The 22,304-nt window shown below is 42.0% G+C and overlaps 2 protein-coding genes and 1 non-coding gene across 6 annotated transcripts in view; 2 read left to right on the top strand and 1 right to left on the bottom strand.

Annotated features, from left to right (window-relative positions):
* The window catches only part of SIL1 (SIL1 nucleotide exchange factor), a 290,298-nt gene extending 289,797 nt beyond the window's left edge, over positions 1-501 (bottom strand). The window contains exon 1 of the mRNA XM_029216286.1: positions 481-501. The gene's annotated coding sequence lies outside the window, so the exon portion shown is untranslated. The remainder of the gene's footprint in view (positions 1-480) is intronic.
* Positions 502-654: 153 nt separating this feature from the next.
* MATR3 (matrin 3) overlaps positions 655-22,304 on the top strand; it is a 48,085-nt gene continuing 26,435 nt past the window's right edge. For 2 of the 4 annotated variants that reach the window (XM_029216189.1, XM_029216187.1), the window contains exons 1-4: positions 655-703; positions 1,932-1,969; positions 3,828-3,911; positions 4,689-4,769. The gene's annotated coding sequence lies outside the window, so the exon portion shown is untranslated. Of the gene's footprint in view, positions 704-1,931; positions 1,970-3,827; positions 3,912-4,688; positions 4,770-18,657; positions 18,815-22,304 lie in introns of those variants that run through there. The other 2 variants (XM_029216190.1, XM_029216186.1) reach the window with 2 other exon arrangements.
* Positions 4,422-4,621, top strand: LOC114893497. The gene has a single exon (XR_003792916.1). It is a non-coding gene; the product is annotated as a small nucleolar RNA SNORA74 (small nucleolar RNA).

Consider the following 22,304-nt stretch of genomic DNA (forward strand, 5'->3'; position numbering starts at 1 on the left):
CAAAATGTGGCCTCTTTGGCTATTGTGCCACGGTGAAAGGTAAGTCTGGCAGAGAAAGACAGTATTCTTTAGTTGCTGCAGCTCAGCTAAGGATCCCACTACAGGGCCGCAGGGATGGTCCCGCAGGTTAGGCTGGAGTGACTAGCATAATCTAGCCGAAAACCTCCTGGAGAGATCCCAAAGACCAAGGTGACCTGTGCGGGAGGACGATCCGTTAGCCGAGTGACAGAACAGCTGAAGAAAGCCAGAAAGAGGATCTGCGTGGGAGGTGGAAAAAGCGTGGGCTGAGCTTGCTGCAACCGAAAGGCGCCACACGTGTGATAGGAACCCGCGGCCCTCGGTTTGGGCAGGCTGGAAGCACCGCCCCGCTAGGACACACCAAGTTTTCTCTTAAGCAGCCCCACACCCAGCGCCCTTTCCATGCGTAAGTAACAAATGGGATGGGTGTCAGATAATTGTAACGCTTGTTCGGATTCCTACCTTTTCTCTTCTGGGGTCTAGTTCCTGTTAAAGAGTATGCTCACTTCTGCCACAGCGCTCCCATTTTTCTAACTCTTTCCTGGGCGGGGTTTCTGGGCCCCGCCCTCTGAGGGCCCGCCCAGTAGCCGCCCCGGGGCGGGGCTCCCCTCGGCTCCCGGCTGCCCTTTCCCCTGCGGACTCTTCCCGAGCTGCAGTGTCCTCGCCGAGCTCCAGACACGCGCTGGTGAGTAAGGGCAAATAGGGGAGAGGCCTCGGAGGTTTACCAGCCAGGGGCGAGAGGCAGTTGGGCGGAGGCTTCTTCCGAGGCACGGGACGAAATTGGGGTTCGTTCCCTCGTGACCCCAGGTTCGGAGGGCGTGTTGAAGAGATGCTGGGGGATCGTACCCCCAGAGTCGCCCCCTGTTTCCTACTATCCGTACTGTCCCTGGAGAGTTCCCTAGAGCCGGTCTCGGAGAGTCTCGGTCCCCAGGCACCAGGGCCTGGGACTTGGGAAGGTTTCTGAGGAACACGTGTTCGGGTGGAGCTCGGTCAGTCCCTTCAACCCGAGCCCCTGAAAGGGGCAGGCTATTTTTGGATTCGTTTTTAGACCTGGACAATAAGCCCCCTCTATTTTCCTTTTCCTCTAAATTGTTTGGAGGCATTTAGGAGTGAAATTAGAGGATGGCTGGAAAAAAGTATGGTCTTAGATACTCTCACTTTATATATATAAGATAAATTGTAAGGGTGAGTGGGTAGAAATGTTTATTAACATTTTGCAAATATTTCGGTTATTGTTTTCAACCAGTAGTTGGGGTCGTTGGTAGGAATGGCAACCCAACTGCCTCCAGTTCCTTTCACACCGATTACTGCATCCAGTCATTTTTTAAGATGCTGTTTTATGGTTCTTCAAGAGGTCACATAATTGAGGCTCTTCTCAATCTAGTTTTAACCAGCCTCTCCAATTTTCACTGCCCATTGCTCTCCCAGGATAACTTTCCCTTCTACTCACCAGTATTTATCTCCTTGCCTGGAATGTAGCTCCTGATAATAACAAGTGTTACTGAGTTATCAGCCTATAGCAGATATTATCCTATGGGATTAATTTATATTCCATTTAAATCTCCCAACCACCCTGGGTACTATTATCAACACCCCCATTCTACAAATGAGGAGACTGAGGTGCAGAGGTTAAGTTACTTGCTCACTGCCACTTGGGTGTTAAGTGACAGAGCCATTAATTTGATACTTGATGAGACCATTAATTTGCTACTGTTGAACTGCTGTGGTATGCAGGTACAAATGACATATGACAATAAAGCTAACCAAGGGAAAGCTATTTGTTTTATTTCCTGCTATTGTTTCTGTGGCTCAGGCCTCACCAAGTTACAGAGTTTTGAGGGTAGGGGTGTTGAACTCCACACAAGTGTTCACTAACTGTTGGCTGACTCTAACCTGGAGTGCTTTGATTGCAGAGGGGCCAGCTGTGGACTTTGGGAAGATGCACCGCCAGGTGAGTGCAACTCCATTAGCCTACCTTTGGCCCCAGCTGTAGGCAGCTGCCTAGGTTTCCGTGTACCTAGGCAAGTGTTACACTGCTGGGAGAACAGCAGCCAATATAGCTGGTTGGCATTCTGGGCCTGGTTCATGCCAACTATGTTGTTAACTATACCAGGATGCCAGCATAGTTGCTTTTCCATTAAGATTAAATCTGCAAGAGCATGCCTTTGCAAGGAGAAACCTAACATGGAGAATGGTTCTGGTCTCACAGGTTTGGCTAGTATGAAGTTCCTTGAATAGTGCCTTGGAAACAGAACAAAGGCAATGGAGGGATATATAAGTATAGAGGAAAAGTTGGGCTTTTATTTTTTGAGTCTACTAAGGGCTCAAAAGGGGCCTTATAGGACTTCCCTGGTGGTCCAGTGGTTAAGGCTCTGAGTTTCCGCTGCACGGGTTAGATCCTTGGTCAGATCCTTGGTCGGGGAAGTTCCACATGCCCCGGGCCGCCGCCCCCCCCCCCCCCCCCCCCCCGCAAAACAAAACAAAACTAGTGAGCTAAAACACACACAAAAGAGGGCCTTATAGAGGGTGGAAGTCAATGGGATTTTTGCAGATTTCATAGCTCCCACTCCCCCACAGTACAGAGCTAGTCAGGATAAACCCTTTGTAGAAGGATAGCTGTAGTTACCTGTGAGAATGCCAAGCCTTACAAGGAAACATAGATGTGAATTTGCTTTAAAATTATGGGCTTTTTTTTTTTTGGCCGCGCTGCATGGTTTGTGGGATCTTAGTTCCGCAACTAGGGTTCAAACCCGGGCCCTCAGCAGTGAAAGTGCAGTCTTAACCACTGGACCGCCAGGGAATTCCCTGGGCATTCTTTAGCTCATTAATAGAATATAAAAATAGCAATTCATTGAGGGGGCTCTAGATACTAGGCCTAGCTACAACGATAATAATTTATGCTTTAGGTTGACAGTATACTTTGTTGATATCTTACTGATTTTCAGAAGTAAGCGGAGTTGTTTGCCTCTTTGGAGCAGTAGATACTGAGTCCCCTTTGTAGCGATATTGTTTTAGAATGCTAATTTTCTAAAAAGAGATGCTTCTCAGTTCTAGGCAATCGCTTATCACTTAGGGTGATGCTGGAGGTTGTCCAATAGGGCTGACTTAGTTGCTGCTTTCTGTGAAAAGTGATATCTTAGTTCTACAGAAGGAACTGGTGAGGATGTTGGGAGGCAGAGGAGTTATTTATCAAAGCTAGTTTTGTTCTATCAGTTGGCTTTGCCTTAAAAGGATTCTCTTAGCTAAATGTTGGGTGCTTTGTGTGAATACCTCAGATGTTCATTGTAAATAGTCTTTAATATATCGGTTCTTTTTTTTAGATGTTGGGGGTAGGAGTTTATTAATTAATTCATTTATTTTTGCTGTGTTGGCGTCTTCGTTTCTGTGTGAGGGCTTTCTCTAGTTGTGACAAGCGGGGGCCTCTCACTATCGCGGACTCTCTTGTTGCGGAGCACAGGCTCCAAACGCGCAGGCTCAATAGTTGTAGCTCACGGGCCTAGTTGCTCCGTGGCATGTGGGATGTGGGATCCTCCCAGACCAGGGCTCGACCCCGTGTCCCCTGCATTAGCAGGCAGATTCTCAACCACTGTGCCACCAGGGAAGCCCTATCGGTTCTTAATACAAGTGATATCTAGAGGTCTTTAGTAGTAACAGGCAAGAAAAAAGGTAAGTAATGGGAAATAAAATAATTACTGAGGATATAAAAATTATGGTAAATCATAAACGACAGACAGCATTTTGTTTCTGTCTCTACAAAAAAGCAGCCTTAGGAGCTGGGATGTTGAACACTGAAATCTTTTTCTTTTTAGGATGACTTGAAAGTAGGGCATCCTTGGCCCTCCTGAAGAGAGGAAATTAGTGGCAAATGGACAGTCTGTGTATGGAGTTATCAGGTAAATGTCCTTATTCATTCCAACATTGACTATGTGCCAGGCCTGTTTGTTTGTTGGAGCCCATCAGGAAACAATTGGGAGGCAGAATCAACTGTATTTGCCCCTAACAAATCCTACTCAGGGAAAGGCTGAGTAGGATTTTAGTGATTATGGTCTGGAGGCATGTGGGATCTTTGAGATTATCTGTGTCATTCCATCTGAGGAAACTGGGGTGATTGTAAATTCCATGAGGGACAGGTTAGTGTATCTTACTTTGTTCACAGCTAGATCCCAAGCACAGTGCCCAGCACATGGCAAGAACTCTCTCAGTGTTGGATAAAATGACTGAAGCCATGGGAAAGTGTTTCCTGTTTCCAATTTTTTAAAGGATTTGACAGCAGGGTCTGCAATCAGTGCTCCCAGGCCTCTGTTTTGCAGTCGATGTTCAATTCATGGGGATACCTATATCCATGTCTTCTACCTGGGGTACTTGGGTATCTGAAACAAATAAGAAAACTGTTTCAGGAATCATCCAGCAGTTGTCAGCTGTCCAGGCTAGTGTGATGCCTCGGATGGTGTTACACTGTTGGAAGAGCAAGTGCTGCCTTTATTGAGGTCTGGCTCTAGTACTGTTTTGGCGCTGTGGCTGAGTACCTTTGGGCAACGTTTTGCACCTCTGAGAGTGGAGTAACTCCTCCTGTGGAGTTGGTCCTAGTCTGGGTGCAAACAGTTTTTTTCTATTAGGAAAGGACGCTGCCTTAAGGATAGCCTGTCATTCCTTTCCTCTTTGAATCCTAGATGCCTTTACCTGAGTGAGAAACCTTCCTCCACTGGGACCTCAGATGTCTGACAGCCCTTTGTAACACCAAGATAAGTGATGTATGCAGTGCTTTTGTCATGTAGTTTCTAGTTAACTCACTTCAGCTCAGATGGGTGGTGTGAAATAATAGAAAAAATATATATACATACATTTTTTTATGCACACACACACATTGAGATATATATATATATATATATATATATATATATCTGCCCCTGGTTTTTGGTACAGCTCCTAAAACCCTTGTGATTTCCTAAGTGATCAGAGCACTAGGAGCATCTTTTGTTCTAATATTTGGTCTTTGAATGTGGCTCCTGACAATGAGCTCCTAAATCCCTTGGAACTTCCTGGGTGATGTATGTGTTTTGTTCTGGTGGGGCTGGTCACCAGAAAGACCAGGCAATGATTAGAGCTTAGAATTGTCTCTCACACACACACACACACACATACACATACACACCCCTCTCAGACACACACTCATTCTCCAGAGTGGGGAGAGGGGTTGGAGATGGAGTTAATGATCATGATGAAGCCTCCATAAAACTTCCAACAGTATGGGGTTCAGAGGACTTAACAGGTTGGTGAACAACACGTTGAGCTGCTGGGAGAGTGGCGTCCCTTCCCACATACCTTGTCCTACACATCTCTTCCATCTGGATGTTCATTTGTATCCTTTATCGTATCCTTTTATAATAAACAGGTGAACAGTAAGCTATTTTCCTGAGCTCTTTGAGCCACTCTAGCAAAAATTAGTCAAACCCAGGGAGGAGGCTGTGGCAATCTCTGACTTAACAGCCTTTCTGTCAGAAGTACAGGTTAACAACCTGGACTTGTGTCTGGCATCTGAAGTGGAGAAGGGGCAGTCTTGTGGGACTGTGCCCTTGGCCTCTGGGATCTGAAGTTATCTCTGGGTGTAGATATTGTCAGAATTGAGTTAAATTGCAGGACACCCAGCTGGTGACAAGATTTTCTTGGTGTGGGAAAAACACCCACACATCTGGTGTCAGAAGTACTGAGAGTGTGATCAGAGTGTGAGACTAAAGGAAAAACAGGAGTGAGGTTTTCTTTATAGGTGGGAATACTTAAAATTCTAAAACAATTATGACAGGACTTCCCTAGTGTCGCAGTGGACAAGAATCTGCCTGTCAATGCAGGGACACAGGTTCAAGCCCTGGTCTGGGAAGATCCCATGTGCTGCGGAGGAACTAAGCCCGTGCGCCACAACTACTGAAGCCCTCGCGCCTAGAGCCCATGCTCCGCAACAAGAGAAGCCACCACGATGAGAATCCTGTGCCCCACAACGAAAAGTAGCCCCTGCTCACCGCAACTAGAGAAAGCCCGCATGCAGCAACGAAGACCCAACATGGCCAAAAATAAATAAATTTATTTAAAAGAAAATTATGGAGAGAACTAGAATTTTAGAGAAGAATGATTACTCTTAAGTCCAAGGCTTGGGACTTCCCTGGCGGTCCAGTGGTTAGGACTTCAGGCTTCCACTGCAAGGGGCTTGGGTTCAATCCCTGGTCAGGGAACTAAGATCTTACAAGCCGTGCAGTGTGGCCCAAAAAAAAGAAAGTCCAAGACTTAAACTAGGCCCTCATATTCTAGAGCTCTGCTATACACTACATGTGGATTTAAATTGACAAATAAAATCCATTTCTCCATATCAGTATTTAGTGACTACCTACTGGCCAGTTTAGAAGACACTTCCACCAATGCAGGAAGTTTACAGTTGTGTTCTAGAACAGGAGTTGGCAAACTTGCTATAAAGGGCCCGATAATATTTTAGGTTTGTGCACCATATAGTATCTGTTGCAACTACTCAACTCTGTAATTGCAGTGTGCAAGCAGCCATAGATAATATGTTAACAAATGAGCATTACTGTGTTTCAGTAAAACTTTATTTAGGGGGCTTCCCTTGTGGCACAGTGGCTAAGAATCCACCTGCCAATGCAGGAGACACAGGTTCAAGCCCTGGTCCGCGAAGATCCCACATACCGTGGAGCAATTAAGCCCGCGCGCCTAGAGCCCGTGCTCCGCAACAAGAGAAGCCACTGCAGTGAGAAGCCCACGCACCACAATGAAGAATAGCCCCTGCTCGCTGCGACTAGAGAAAGCCCGCGTGCAGCAATGAAGACCCAACACAGCCAAAAATAATAAATAAATAAAATAAATTTATTTTTTAAAAAAAACTTTATTTAGGGACACTGAAAGTAAAATTTTCAGTGTTGAAAGAAAAAATTCCCCTCAACCATGCTAAGCTTGACAGCCTTTCAAAAACAGATGGCAGGCCAGAATTACCAAACTCTGTTTTAGGGAATGAAATTCAGGCCTTGGGTGTTTACAGCTCATTTCTGACAGATTTAGGGCCAGTACCAACATGTGTCCCTGAAAAATTATGTTATCAATACCTTTGCCTTAGAGCAAGCTTTTACCATATGGTATTAAACTCCTTTTAGAGGACTGAGGTGACTTTAGTAAATTATCTAGTAGTAGGATAGTCCTTATTTCTTGTGTTTGGTGTTTGTTGTATATACTTTTTAAATGGGTTACTTATAATTGTTTTCTCTTTTAATGTACACCTAAAGAAGAGGCCCTAAGAAAGAATAGCAATCTGGTTTCCAGCAGAAGCTGATCACAGACTCAACCCTAGGTAGTGAAATAGAAATGGTCCCAAAGGAAAGAGGAAAATTTTATATATCATGAATAGCCAGGGTTTAAAATCTGGGATCTCAAGTTCCTCTGAGCATACAGATTGCTTTCCTGAGCATGGTAAAGCTACCCAGGTGCAGGGAGGGGCCCCTATGTTGCTACTTGAAAAGGGAAAATTCATTTGGTGTTTGTGCCTGTATTCAATACCCCAGGAGGTTTCAGTGGCTTAATCATGCACATTAAAATAATTTAATGGGATTTCCTACTTGATAAGTTAATTGGTCACTTACTACTCCCTGTTGGCTTGATTTCTTTTTTTTAAGATTTCCTATCGAGTCTAAGATGAAGTTACACATTTCAGAGTAGCTTTTTATCCATTCCTTCTCTTGTGCCATCACCCTTTTCCCATGCTGCAATGAAAACTGAAATTGGACTAGCAGATATTGGTCTGTAAATATCCAAGCTGCCACCTCCATAGATAGCAGTTAGTAAACACAAGTGCCCCTTTTCATTGCTCTGCTCAAGTTTCATGTCCTGTACTATATTAAGAGGGAAAAATAAAGCAGGATGAGTAGGGGGCCCCAAGTGTTGAGTGCTATCCCTGGCGCCTGTCAATTTATTTTCCTTCTTTCAGGGTTGAAAGAAACTTGTCAATGAACATTTACATTGAAATTTTGGATTATATCTCAAATTTTAATCAGGAAAACAAAAACCCCAGAGGAATAAATTCTGCAGGCCCCAAAGGGACATAAAAAGGTGGCTCAGTGCCTAGGAATTCACACAAAAGAAAACAACCTGGTAAGAGCAACTAAGAACCTAAAACAGTGACAGTGGCTCTTGTGAGTCTTGTTGCTTAATTAGGGCTTTATGAACAGCTCCAGTTAATGGACCTTTTCTCTTGGAAAACAACTTCACTGAATTAACAAATCAACTGTAATACTTAGAATGTCTGCTTAGCAACACCTTTCTCTTTACCGTTATTTAGGAACACTTTTAATGACCCAACATGCTAGGTCATATATTTGTCAATTTAGGATCCTAAAGCCTGGTTCAAAGGAGCCCCTGTTACTTTAGCTCTCCCTAATCTCCATTATAAGCCCTTTGGGGTGTGAGAACATTTTATACTGCTTTTTAAGGGTGACTTAACTGTTACCTGGGAAAAGGGTGATAAAATGGACCTTGAAATTTATTTCATTTTAGAATAGTTGTAGATTTACAGAAAAGTTGTGAAGATGGTACAAAGAATTCACATGTAGCCTGCACCCAGTTTCTCCTAATGTTAACATATTAGCATAGTACATATGTCACAATTAATAGGCTAATATTGGTACATTATTATTGACTAAAGTTCATGCTTTATTCACATTTCTTTAGTTTTCACCTAATGTCCTTTGTCTGTTCCAGGATCCCATTGACAATATTACATTTAGTCATGTCTCCTTAGGCTTCTCTTGGCTGTGACAGCTTCTTAGACTTTCCTTGTTTTTGATGACCTCAAGTTTTGAGTAAGGCATTTTGTAGAGTTTCTCAATTAGTTTGAGTTTTTCTCATAATTAGGATTTTCTCATAATTAGGATTTCAAAATCTTAAGTGATTTTGAAAGGAAGACCCCAGTACCATTCTCCTCCCATATCAAGGGTACATACTATCAACATGACTTATTACTATTGATGTTAACCTTGATCATGTGGCTGAGGTCATATTTTCAGGTATTTCCACTGTAAAGTTACCCCCTCTCCCCAGTGCTGTACTCCTTGGAATGAAGTCACTGTGCAGCCCACACTTAAGAAGAGTGGAGTTGTGGTATTCTTTCTTTATAAATATATATGTATGTATTGGAGTATAGTTGATTTACAATGTTGTGTTTCTGCTGTACAGCAAAGTGAATCAGTTATACATATACATATGTCCACTCTTTTAGATTCTATACCTGTATAGGTCACTACAGAGTATCAAGTAGAGTTCCTTGTGCTATACAGTAGGTTCTTAGTTATCTATTTTATATATAGTAGTATGGAGTTGTGGTATTCTTAAGGGTGAAATGTTTACATCAATTGAAATTCTATAGAAAGTGATTGGTCTCTTACCTCATTTATTAAATTTATTTCTACAACTATGGACTCATGGATATTCATTTTATGCTTTGGGAAATAATCCAGTAATAAACTTAATTTTGTTCAAAGTGTTGGCATCTTTGGCCACTGGGAGCTCTTACAGTTGACTCCTGTGCCCCTTCAATATGCCCCCATCATTGTGCTGTTGTTTTTAAACACTTCTCACTTTATAGCATCATAAGATGCTCCAGGTTCATCTTATATCTTTCCTGTCCCAGAGTTAGCCATTTATCTAAGGAGTCATGGTTCCTTTATTGGAGAATGGTATTAAGGAACCAAGATCTGGGTGCTAGATGTGCTCTAGATACTGAGGTGTTATTGCTTCTAGGTCCTGTCAGCTACGTGGTGCTTCTATGAACATTGGGGTTCTTGTATCTTCATTTTATTTATTTATTTATTTATTTATTTATTTAATTATTGGCTGCGTTGGGTCTTTGTTGCTGCACACAGGCTTTCTCTAGTTGCTGTGAGCGGGGGCTACTCTTTGTTGTGGTGTGCGGGCTCTAGGTGCACGGGCTTCAGTAGTTGTGGTGCATGGGCTTAGTTGCTCTGCGGCATGTGGGATCTTCCCAGACCAGGGATCCAACCCATGTCCCCTGCATTGACAGGTGGACTCTTAACCACTGTGCCACAAGGGAAGTCCCACTTGTATCTTTTCAAATTAGAGTTTTCTCCAGATATATCCCCAGGATTCCTGGATCATATGGCAACTCTAGTTTTTTAAGGAACCTCCGTACTGTTTTCCATAGTGGCTGCACTGATTTACATTCCCACCAACAGTATAGGAGGGTTCCCTTTTCTCCACACACTCTCCAGCATTTGTTATTTGTAGACTTTTTAATGATGGCCCTTCTGACTGTTGGGAAGTGATACCTCATTGTAGTTTTGATTTGCATTTCTCTGATAATTAGTGATGTCAAGCATCTTCATGTGCTTATTGACCATCTGTATGTCTTTAGAGAAATGTCTTATCTACATCTCCTACCCAGTTTTTGATTGGGTTGTTTGTTTTTTTGATACTGAGTTGTACAAGCTGTTTGTATATTTTAGAAATTAAGCCCTTGTCCGTAGCATCATTTCCAAATATTTTTTCCTATTCTGTAGGTTGCCTTTTCATTTTGTTTATGGTTTCCTTTGTTGTGCAAAAGCTTAAAAGTTTGATTAGGTCCCATTTAAAATTTTTGCTTTTATTTCTGTTGCCTTGGGAGACTAACCTAAGAAAATACTGCTATGATTTATGAACATTCCATTTTTAGTACTCAACATGTCTTAGTCTATGGTCTTTGTTTATTCTCTTTCATTTAGGATACTGGTTGAGGCTGTTGTCTTTTATAGTAGATGCTGTATTCCCCAAATGACTGATTTTTTTTACCCTATGAGCTCACAGAAGAGGATGGGAATTTTGTATCAGCTGGTGGTAGAAGGGAGGAGCCAAGCCCAGGCCCTAGTGAACTGAAGGAAAGTAGAGATGTCCTCAAGGCACAGAGCCTGTGAGTTAGAATCTGGACTTCACCAGAATGGCAGATGGTAGAACTTCCTCTTCTTCCCCTCAGTTGTAATTCTCTAGAGGAGAACTCCAGGAGCTAATGGTTACAGTATGTTGGCCACCCCAGGAGAGTTCTTTGCCAGCCTATGGCACAACCCCTACTCCCATGGCACTCTACCCTTTTCTACACTGGGCTTCCATTTCTTGCCCCTGTATAGTAGGGCCCAATCATGATCCAGGGGACTCTTCATAGTTTCTCACATCCCTAACCTCCCTCTTATCTGTGTGTATAATATCTCCCGGGCTGAGTTAGAGGAAGATGAGTAAATAGCCTATGCTATTGACTCATCTTGTCAGAAGACTAGTCATTTAACTCATACCCTTTTTATGGCTTTACAGCTTTTATGAACTGAACTCTGCTAGACATTGGGGATACATGATGAACAAGACACAGTCTAGCCCTCTCATGTTTACCACCCTCAGATTTTATTCTGGACATGCTGGTTTCTTTCAGTCCTTTTGCATCTAGGTCTCTGCACATGCTGTTTCCCTTTCCCATTCCATCTTCCTTTTCCACTTTGTCTACTTTGAGATCTCAGCCCTGGCAGCACTTAAGCAGGGAAGCCACCCTCCCTGACTGAGCACCCATTTTATGTGTCATTGTACCATGTTTTACTGCGGAGCTAGATAGCCCCATGCCGTGTAACAGTCCTTTGAAAGATATTATTCACCAGTTTTTACAGGTTTACCTCACTCCCATATAGCCAAGCAGCCTCAATTCTACTGACAGCTGACTAAAGAGCCTCAACTGGTAAATATTAGTATCAGTGTGTCATTAGGTACCCAATATAGAGTAAGGCCATAGGCATATCCTACTTTTTAACAATACCCCAGTAAGTAAGGATAATAACAGTGCTGGTTTGGTTTTGTTTAATTTTGAAAAGAAAAATCATGGAAACAAAGATGTTGGGTTTCCAAATCATTTGCTGGTGGACTCTAAAGATATAACAGTGCCTAACTATTTGAAACTAAATTTAGCTTCAAAGTGTTATATGAAAATAATGGAATCGCAGAGGATTTGTTGTTCAAATTTGAGACATCTTTTAACTAAAACGTGTGGCCTTTTAAACTTTTTTTGATAATCTGTAAGTGTCTTTGTGTTGAAGAAAATTTTTGAAACCTCTTTCTAAATTATAACTTGTAGAACCTCTCTTACTAGCAGTCACTGCACTGACAAGTAGGTGCCAGGATAAAACTTATAACCAGATTTAAATGGATAATTTTAACATGTTTACTCTGGAGCTCTATAAAAGTGAATAATCTTTGATTCTATGGTTTTGTCATTTTAGTATATTTATGTAAATACACTTCAGGACACAGAATACGGAGAATATTTACTGCATGTTGACCATGGGCCAAAACTGCTAAATTCATTCTATACATCTCTTAGTCCTCTCAACAGCCCTACAAGGTGCATGCTGTTATTTGCCCAAGGTCACACAGCTAGCTGGTCCAGGAACTATGGTGGTGGTCACTGAATCTGACTTCAAAACTAGTGATTGGTTTGGGGCTTTCATGTATAGTTCCCTTCCAACTAATTCTCATAAATAGCTTCAATCATCAACCTCAGTCAGCCTAACAGAGACTCCTGGATGCTATGAGAGGAAGTATGAAGTACATGGAGACTCCTTTTATTTTATTTTATTTATTTATTGGCCACACTGCGTGGCATATGGGATCTTAGTTCCCCGACCAGGGATCGAACCTGTGCCCCCTGCATTAGAAGCTCAGAGTCTTAACCACTGGACTGCCAGGGAAGTCCCTAATGGAGACTCCTTTTAAAAGCAAGGGTAAAGGCTATGTCTGTATATGTTCTGTGTATGTTAACAGCAAAAGGAAGCTTCCTCAAGCTACAGCAATAGTGGCCAAGATGCCGATGGCCTGAAACAAGGTATTTGGCATTTGTTATGTGTAAGAGACTAGAAGCAAGAAAAGCATTTCAGTAGTCCCTGAAAGATGTCACACATCCCCACCCCTAGCTTTGCTCTTTGGTAGGGTTTATCATATTTTATTAAAATTCTCCAGTGCCTGTGCTACTAAACTGTGGGCTCAATGAGAGGGTCAGAATAAGAATTTCAAGACGTTTAAAAATTCCTCAAGAATTTATGTTTTTAGAGGATGGGAGTTGGATTCTCTTTTCTGTTTCACATATATAGTGGAATATAACTGCTAAATTAGGGACATAAAGACCTTAATAGATAAACCATTATATAAAAATATAACATTATTCCTAGATTATTTTAAGAATACATCAAAAATATTTGCAATTAATTGATCTCAATAAAAGATACATATTATCCCAACATGCTAAAATGGCATTTACTAAAATTGCTGAGAGTCAGGATTCCAAGCCTGGTAAAATGTATCTTATTCTGAAAGCCTGTGTGATGCTTAATAGGGGAACCCTAGAACTGTTCCGATTAAAACAGAAAGCTTTGTTCAAGGGTACTATCAAAGGCAAAGAGGTATGAGAAGAAAATGTATAAATGGGGAAAAAGGTAAAAATCAGTTGTAGATAATAAGTTTTCTTAAATACTGTGTCAACTGAAAATAATCCATTGAAGTAGCAAGTAATCAGTTTGAAGATAAACTGGAAGGAAGACAAAGCTAGGAATCATTAAAAAGACATGGAGGGGCTTCCCTGGTGGTGCAGTGGTTGAGTCCGCCTGCCGATGCAGGATACACGGGTTCGTGCCCCGGTCCAGGAAGATCCCACATGCCGCGGAGAGGCTAGGCCCATGATCCATGGCCACTGAGCCTGTGCTCCACAACGGGAGAGGCCACAACAGTGAGAGGCCCGCGTACCGCAAAAAAAAAAAAAAAGAAAAGATGTATCAGTTATATATGAAGAAAATATTAAAATGACAAAAATGAGACCTTAAATGGAAGTCATACCATGTCCAATAAATCTCAACATAATAATTCTAAAGAAAAGTATAAGTTTATTAAAATCCCATTACAAATAACAGGATAATTTTTGGAAGTAGACAAGTTAATTCTAACATTCATATGGGAAAACCATAATATTAAGAAATATTATGAATAATATACTATTAGAACCAGAGTCATAAAGGAAAACTAGCTCTACCAGATGTTAAAATAATAAGACAGGATGGCGACTTCCTTGGCCGTCCAAGGGTTTGATCCCTGGTCGCGGAACTAAGATCCTGCATGCTACATGGTGCAGCCAAAAAAAAAGGGTGATACTGGCACCTGAGTAGACTACTCTACGAATGGAACAATTAAGGGAATACAAAAATAGATCCTGAAACAAATTAAAAAGTTCAAGAAGAAAACAAGGTATCTATAATTGTGTAGTAGCTTTGCCTTCTAAGTGAAAAAAACAAAATGAATACTTAAAAAGACTGGATGATGTCTAGATTTTTAAAAATTTTGTTTGGAAAAAGAAACAACCAATAAAATGTTTGCCAAGAGTTAATTTTTCTTTAATACAGTCCCTATAAACTAAGAGGTAAAAGCTCAACAACCCAATAGGTAATGGCAAAAGATATAAACAGTTAAGTGATGCTTAACCCTAGTTAATGCAAGTAAAATCCATAGCTTAAATTCCATTTTCCAGCAATCAGATTTACAAATAGAATTTGATGTTATCAAAGGAATAATTAGTTCCAACTAAAATTCCAATATTTATGTTTATTAGAACATAGTTATGCTCATTTATTGACCAATCATGGCTGCTTTTGCACAAGTGCAGAGTACTTCTGACAGACTATGGGCCTTGAAGCCTAAAATGCCATTTGACACTACAGAAGTTTTGCCTGACCACTGCTCTAGAACAGCACTATATAATTTAAAGTTCTACAATGACAAATTTTCTCCAAACTGTCCACTAGTTAACTATAGATAGTAAGATTGAGAAAGTGAGTGTAGATTATGGCTGTTGTACAGCGACAGCATAGGTTTAGAAAATGAGGGGTTTATTTTAAACTGCACATAGACTTTGACATGTATAGGGTAATATGTACACAAACTTTTGATTTTTGGCCACACCATGTGGTGTGCAGGATCTTAGTTCCCCCACCAGGGATCGAACCCATGCTCACTGCAGTGGAAGTGCTGCATCCTAACCACTAGGCCTCCAGGGAGTTCCTGTACCTAAACTTTTTAATACTAATGCTTTGAATAGCAGAAAATAGGAATATAAGACTTTGGTGTGTCACCACATTTTAAACCACCTTAAAACTTAGTTCAGGGGCTTCCCTGGTGGTGCAGTGGTTAAGAATCCACCTGCCTATGCAGGGGACACGGGTTCAATCCCTGGTCTGGGAAGATAGATCACACCACAACTAGGGAAAGCCTGCCCACAGCAACGAAGACCCAATGCAGCCAAAAATTTTTTGAAAAAAAAAATCTACTAAAAATAAACCCTTAGTAGTTCAAACAAGTATTAAAATTCTGTGGGTTAATTGGGCTCTGCTGGCTGGTTGTGTTGTTACACATGGATTTGTCTGGGGCTACTGCCATCTGGAGGCTTCACTTTGGCTGGCAGATGACACTGGCTGTCACCTGGGAGCTCAGCTGGGGCTGTTGACTGAAGCACCTCGATTCTTTTGATGTGATCTCACAGCATGGCACTTGACTTCCAAGTGGATGAAAGTAGATCTTAAAATCACTTCTGTGTTCTATTGTTAAAAGCCAATTACAGGGCCCTTACAGAGGGCAGGTAAGGGGGAAATTGATGCTACTGTTTCATAAGTGCGGAAAAGGATTATTTGTGGCAATCTTTAATTCACAAGCGTATATGTGTGTGTGTGTGTATAAATGTTTATAGGAAATCCTTAAAATACACAAATGGTTGATAGTGGTTGCCTTTATGTAAAGGAGTAGTGGTTGGGGAAAACTCTTTGTTGTGTGCTTTGAATTTTATTATATGTATTCCTTATTCAAAAAATTTTTTTAATTTATTCATTTATTTTTACCCTCGCTGCTACATGGCTTGTGGGATCTCCCTGACCAGGGATCGAACCCAGGACCCCTGCAGTGGAAGTGTGGAGTCCTAACCACTGGACCACCAGGGAATTCCCCCAAAACCCTTTTTTAAGCCCACTTCCCCTCCCTTGCCACTGCTAAAAAAGAGCCACTGGTTAACAGTTTTCTGTTTTTAAATAGCCTAAAGTATTGAAATGGCCTGGTTCCAGGGCATTAAATCTATTTAAGAAGTAGATGGTGGACTGCCAGGAGATTCTGAGACCACAGCTTTGCTGAAGGCAATCCAATATAATGCTTTAAAGCTCTGGGTTTGGATTTATTTAGAACGGAGTTCAAATCCTGGCTACCTGGCCTTAGGCAAGCTTTCTTAATCTCTTATGTAAAACAAGAGTAATGGTACTTTACTCTCAGAATTATAATGCATTATCAGCTACTTAGTGGTGTCAAAATATATGTCCTCAATCAATATGACTCTTCTGCTCAAAACTTTTAAAGGTATTCATTATTAGCTCAAATGTAGACTGTATCCTGGTGTTTAAAGCCTTATTTCAAACTTGTCACTTAGACATTTAAAAGTCTCAGCAGAAATACTTGCTTCGTAGCCTCTTTATCATCCCTGGTGTACCACACCCACTGCCAAGAAACCCAAATGTGAATAGAGCTCTTGATCCATCTCTTCTCATAGCCAGGCTCACCTTGAGGCCAGACGCCTTGTCCAATCTTGATCTGACTGGGATCCTCAAGAGCTGGTAATCTGTCTTATCCATCATTATATACCCACCCTTGTACACTGTCTTTCATGAAATTGGCATTTGATGACTGAAATCTTGTATCAGTTTGGTTTCCAATGTGTCTTTTTGCTGTTGACCCACTAAGCAGATCCTCAATAAATAATTACTCAATTGAAAAAGCCTGCCTTTCCTTCTTTGTACGACCACCAGATTGCATTAACAGCCTGTACAAAAGCATGGTTAAGTGCATATCTGAACTAAGCATGCATTCATGTTTCTGTCTCCAGAGAAGCAGAGCCTCTTTTTTTCATCTAAGATCTGGGGAGAACATAAAGTGAAGTCTTATCCAAAGTCAGTTGGAATCAAAGACTCAGAGTAGAAAGCAGATCTGGTTTCAAGTGAAGGAGGACCAAGATTCACTGAACATTTAGGATATCCCCAAATTTCATTCCAAAGTTAACTATTTAGTGGGCTTAAGCCTTACTTATTCAGGGGAACCCCAGTTCTTGATGTATTCTACCAAATGCCCTCTCAAAGCCTGTAGAAAATCATGCAACATAATGGACATGTGGGATTACAGTTTCACTCTTCACAACGGCTATTTAAAAATATTCCTTCATGCAACTCTAGCCCTTTCCACAGATGGCTTAGTCACAGAAAATTGAAGTCACCTGACTATAATTCCTAATAAAACTCTGCACCATCCTCTCCATACCGCCTGTTACAGTAAAGACATGTCTCCTTTCTTCAGATCCCATCCTTTGAGTAGTGTCCAATATGAATTATCCCTTCTCCTGTTTTTTTTTTTCAACCAGTGCTTTCCTAAGATAACTCTTCTGCAAACATTTTAATTGTGCCCAAAATTCTCCCATAGTAAAACAAAAATCTTCCCCAACCCTGCTTTCTCCTCTCTTCATAGCCACTTTTTCTGCATTTGGTAGTTTCCCTCTTAAGCTTTCCATACACTCAGCACCTCCCCTCTGACTTCCTCTCCCACTTTACTGGAAGTCCAAGTTGCTAAATCTTTTGTAGATGTTTTTAGTCCTAGTCTTGACCTCTTGATAGCATTTGACCCTGTTGATCATTTTGGCCTTTAAGTACTCTGGCTGGGCTGTCAAGGCAGTACAATTTCTCTGCCTCCCGCCTCTTTGCTTTTTTCCCCTACCTCTACTCACTTGGTCTCTTGCCATTTAGCTCTACCTGATTGTAAGATTTGCTTTTTGTCCCAAACGATCTCTTCAACATTCTACAGGTCTCTGCTCTTCTCCATCTTTTCTCCCTCCAATGTCTTCACAGTAGACCCAGAATGACTTCAAAGACACGAATCGGAGTTAGCATGCTCTAGATTTTAAATTTTTCAGAGCTATTAATCTGACTTGTATTCACTGATTTACCTCAGGTGTCAGTTGACTGCCTGTCCCTCTGCGTTTAAACTTGAAACCCCAGGGGCCCTTTCCTCCGGCCTTATCTATACAATTTCTCAGGATTTCCACATGTGCTATATACTCCTTTGCTCATGGGGTACTTGAAGAGTGTTCTACGTTCAAATTCACCAAATGGCTGCGGCGGTCTTTTCAATAGTTGTCTTTCTCCTCAATGACTCTGCATGAAATATCTGAAATCAAAAACCACTCAAAATGGTATCTGTCCCCACTTCGTGGCCCTAACTATGACCCCTCAGCAAATTATCAGATAATACCAGAGAGGATAGAAATTGGGTCTAGGCCAGGGATTCCTGCGACTCGCTTCTAACGCATACTCTTAAGTTTTACACCCAGCAATATAGGGGGAGTCGAGAAAAATCCTTTGTGGGGAATGGGACTCGAACTCGTAAGCTGCGGCTCTCCATTTCCCGCCATAAACGGGCTACAGGATTAGAGAACAACGACCGCCGCTGAGGGCGCGAGCGACGTGCGCGCGCTGAGTAGGGGGAGGGGCAGAAAGGGACCGAGGAGGGTGGGGGCGAGCTCTCGCGAGAGTGGGTTTGTTCTTGGGCTGCAGCCGCTGCTGCCACCTCTTACAGCGCCGTTGCTGCGGGGGATTGTGGGAGCCTCAGCGTCCCGCTCGCTTGGAGAGAGGTGCCTCTCCTCTTCCCTCTCCCTCTCCTTAAGGTAGGCGAGAAGCGGGTAAGAATCGGGGTGGGGTGGCCGGGGGCTCTCTGCGTCCTCCGGGAGGAGGCAGCGACGGCGACAGGGGCCGCGGGGAGCCGGCGGCGCGCCTTTCTTGCTCGCTCCCGCTCGCCCGCTCTGCCTCCCTCCGCGCTGCGTATGTGAGCCGCCTGATCGGCGGCCGCCATGTTAGGAGCGCAGTGGCGGCGCAACCAGCCTTCTCGGGCGGCGGAGGTGAGCGGCCCCGGAGGGAGACACGCGGCCAGGCAAGGGCCCAGGGTGCGGCGGGAGAGTCGGGGGCGCAGAGGGCAGCCGATCGGCCGAGCTTACTGCGTCCTGGGCTTGCTGTGGGCGGGGGCGGGACGACGAGCCCGTTACACGCGGACTGCATCGCTGAGGGGAAGGGAGGAGCGCTCGAGGCCTGAGGGACCGACTAATCATAGGGGGCCTGCCGTTTGGGGAGGATAGTTAAGATAGGGCCAGCCCCAGATATATTTGCTTTTTTTTCCCTTTTGCGCCTGAAAATGTGTCCCAAAATGGAGGATTTCGTAGACTCTGAAAAGCTTAGCCGTTTGAGCGGCGTTTTTTTCCTGGTGTCAAGGCCTTCGCTCCTTTCCTCGCCCATCGTTTCATAGCGCCCCCTAAGACTCCCCTCCCCTGCCCACACACAGGCGCGCGCGATTTTAGCCGGCCCTCAGAAACAATTCCCCCCACCCGCCATCGCGTAAAAATGGCCGAAAAATGAAACGTTAACGCTTGTTTATCGTATTGCGTCGTGGATAAAGCCTTCTTCAGTGCGCTGCGAAGCAGGAGATTTGTTGTTTAGAGAGTCACCTCACATTCCTTTTCCTCTTTATTAAAATACTATCAGTCTAGGGTTCTCCAGAGAGGATGGCGTGGTGTGGGGACCTTCCGGTTTCCAAACAAAGGCTTTAGAGTACACCCTGGTGTAGTCGCGGCATCGTTGTTCTTTTCGTTGCCGGCGCTGTGCCATGTTGTGTGTTCTACAGGGACTTTCCCCATTTACGGCGGAGCAATATCTCCTAGGTGTTTATCCTGCTCTGTGGCCCCATTCTGTGGCATAGGCTTATTGGATCAGTTACAGTTTTCCAGCCAGATATTTCTAGAACAGTTATGGCGATTCCGAAATTCTAGTCTTTGAAGCGCGCTGGAATAGTGTGCGAGTCGTTGATTTCCCAGGTCGTAGTCATGAGATTTTGCATTGATGCTGCGTTCTGCGTGTTGAACAGAGCTTGGTTTAATATTTTTAGATAGTCGACAAAACAGTTTTCTCCCAGGTAAATTTAAACAGCTGTACTCAGCGGGCAAAAATTATATTTTAGGCAATTTTTATACATGTTCAAAATAAAATTTCCTTTTAAAAAGCTAAATGGTTCAGTCACCTACGGAGTCTCTCGACATAATTGTTTCACGTTAGTATTGTTGTGGAAATCAAGACGGGGAGGACAGATTTTTGTTGCAAAAAACGCTGTGTGACTTTTACACTGAACTGAACTTAAAATTAAACACGATTGAAGTACTACATGAAGGTTCTTCTGGTTGGTCATGTAAATAAGACTTGGAAAAGAGATCGTTAGCCAGAAGCTTTGTGTTGAAAGTGCCTTAAATTGGCATTTCTTCCTTTTCACGTTATATGTTGATAACGTTAGCGTATGGTTTACCCAGAAAGGAAGTTTTCACATTATCATCTTTACACATCTCTTCAGCTTTGTGTAAGTGGAGTTGCTTTTACATAGCATTTTGAGCTAATTAATTCAGAAGGATTTAACCACCCTTGACCTTAAAACATTGTGTATGTTAAAGGAGTCTTTAAACAAACTAATTCTACTAATGCTTTTAGGGACGTGTAAACGCCAAATATTATTACAAGTCAATGATATTTAAACAAACTTTAACAACTGAAGAATGCAAAGAAAATGTCTTACATAATTTAAGAAATAACAGGTAGTTCAAATTCCTAATTTTATAGAAGAGAGAGTTAAACCCCAAGGAAGTTGTTATGTAGTTAACCAGTGGCAGTGATGCCAGTGTGTTCTAGAACGCTTGCATTTTGATTGGATACTTGATTTAGGCTCTGCATGTTTTAATAAATCGGCTTAAAAATGGAAGAACTATATTTACAGGAAGTTATCCTGTAAATAAGGGAATAATGTGTCAAAGATTGGTGTACGTAAATGTTAATGTTGGTTATTAAGCATATTAAAAATCCAGAAGATAAAACACTTGGAGATCTACTAATTGTAGTGTGGCCATCAAGTGGTAATCTATACAGCTATTTAGAAGTGTTTTAAGAGGAGAGTAGTGATGGGAAAATTATAGTGGAATATAGTACTCATTGGGAAGAAAGTGTAATAAAGCTCCACTAATACCAAATTTGATGATTTTTTTTGTTGTTTCAAGGAACGTATAAATAAGCATAAAAATAGAGATATACCCAAAATTTTGGCTCTGGATGTTGGCATTGTGGGTCATTTGTATTTCCTTCTTTTTTTTCTGAAATATCCACAAGACATTATACTTACTTTTGTAATGAGGAAAAATGAAACATTTTTTGTAAATGCTAGAACTGCTGAAAAGACCAGAATCTCATGTTTTGTTTTTTTAGGATCTCATGTATTTTTGAGGGGAATTGAGATAGAAGTGAGCCAGCTTCTTGAAATCAAGTGCAGAGTGTTCAAAAGTGACAAACGCTTGTGTAAGATACCCTTGTTATTATGTGTGTACAGAGAAATCTGAAGGCATTCTTATGTAAAATTATTATTAGGACTAATAATTAGATTATGATATGAACTGCAGCCATTAGCTGTTTTTAAATGATCAAAACTAGAGAATTGGGTAGTGGTCTGTTAGGTGGTGTTCTTAGCAGATCTTCTAATTAAAAATCTGTGCTTTGTTTTTATATATCTCTCTTAGTTAGAATCGTATTAAAATTGTACCACACTGTGACAACAGGTTCTAAATGTACTTGACTGACTTAAGGTTTGGGATGGACAATACTAAATTCATTGTGGGTAAGGTGGAAGGGTTGTAGACAGTGTAGTTTTGAAATTTTTTATATATGTGGTTATTCCAGGGTTAATTAACACTATCCAGGAAATTGCTTTAATTTAAAATTCCTAGGTATGTAGTGGGTCTTCTCATTGGACCAGTAGGATCAAGGGTTGTGACATGCTTGTTAAAAAGTTTATAGGTAGAAAAGCTGTTTAGTGGATAAAGGTAGAGTAGAGAGAAGCCAGTGGATTGAGAGGACTTTAGATAGGTAGCCTTTAAAGTACTTTAGCTTTTGACTTATCGCAGGTGATATTGACTGTAAGCTTAAATATAAACTGTAATACAGTAGAAGTTATATGATAAATGCTGTGTTATCTTTCCTCACCTGAATATAATTTATTACTGTGGCAGGTCTGAATAGATGCAGTATCTTTGACGTGTTGCAGCCTCCATGTGATTTTCCAGTTGTAGGTCAAGCCCT

Source organism: Monodon monoceros, unplaced genomic scaffold (genome assembly GCF_005190385.1).
Source record: "Monodon monoceros isolate NGI ecotype Baffin Bay Population unplaced genomic scaffold, NGI_Narwhal_1 Super_Scaffold_12, whole genome shotgun sequence".
Taxonomy (NCBI): Eukaryota; Metazoa; Chordata; class Mammalia; order Artiodactyla; family Monodontidae; genus Monodon; species Monodon monoceros.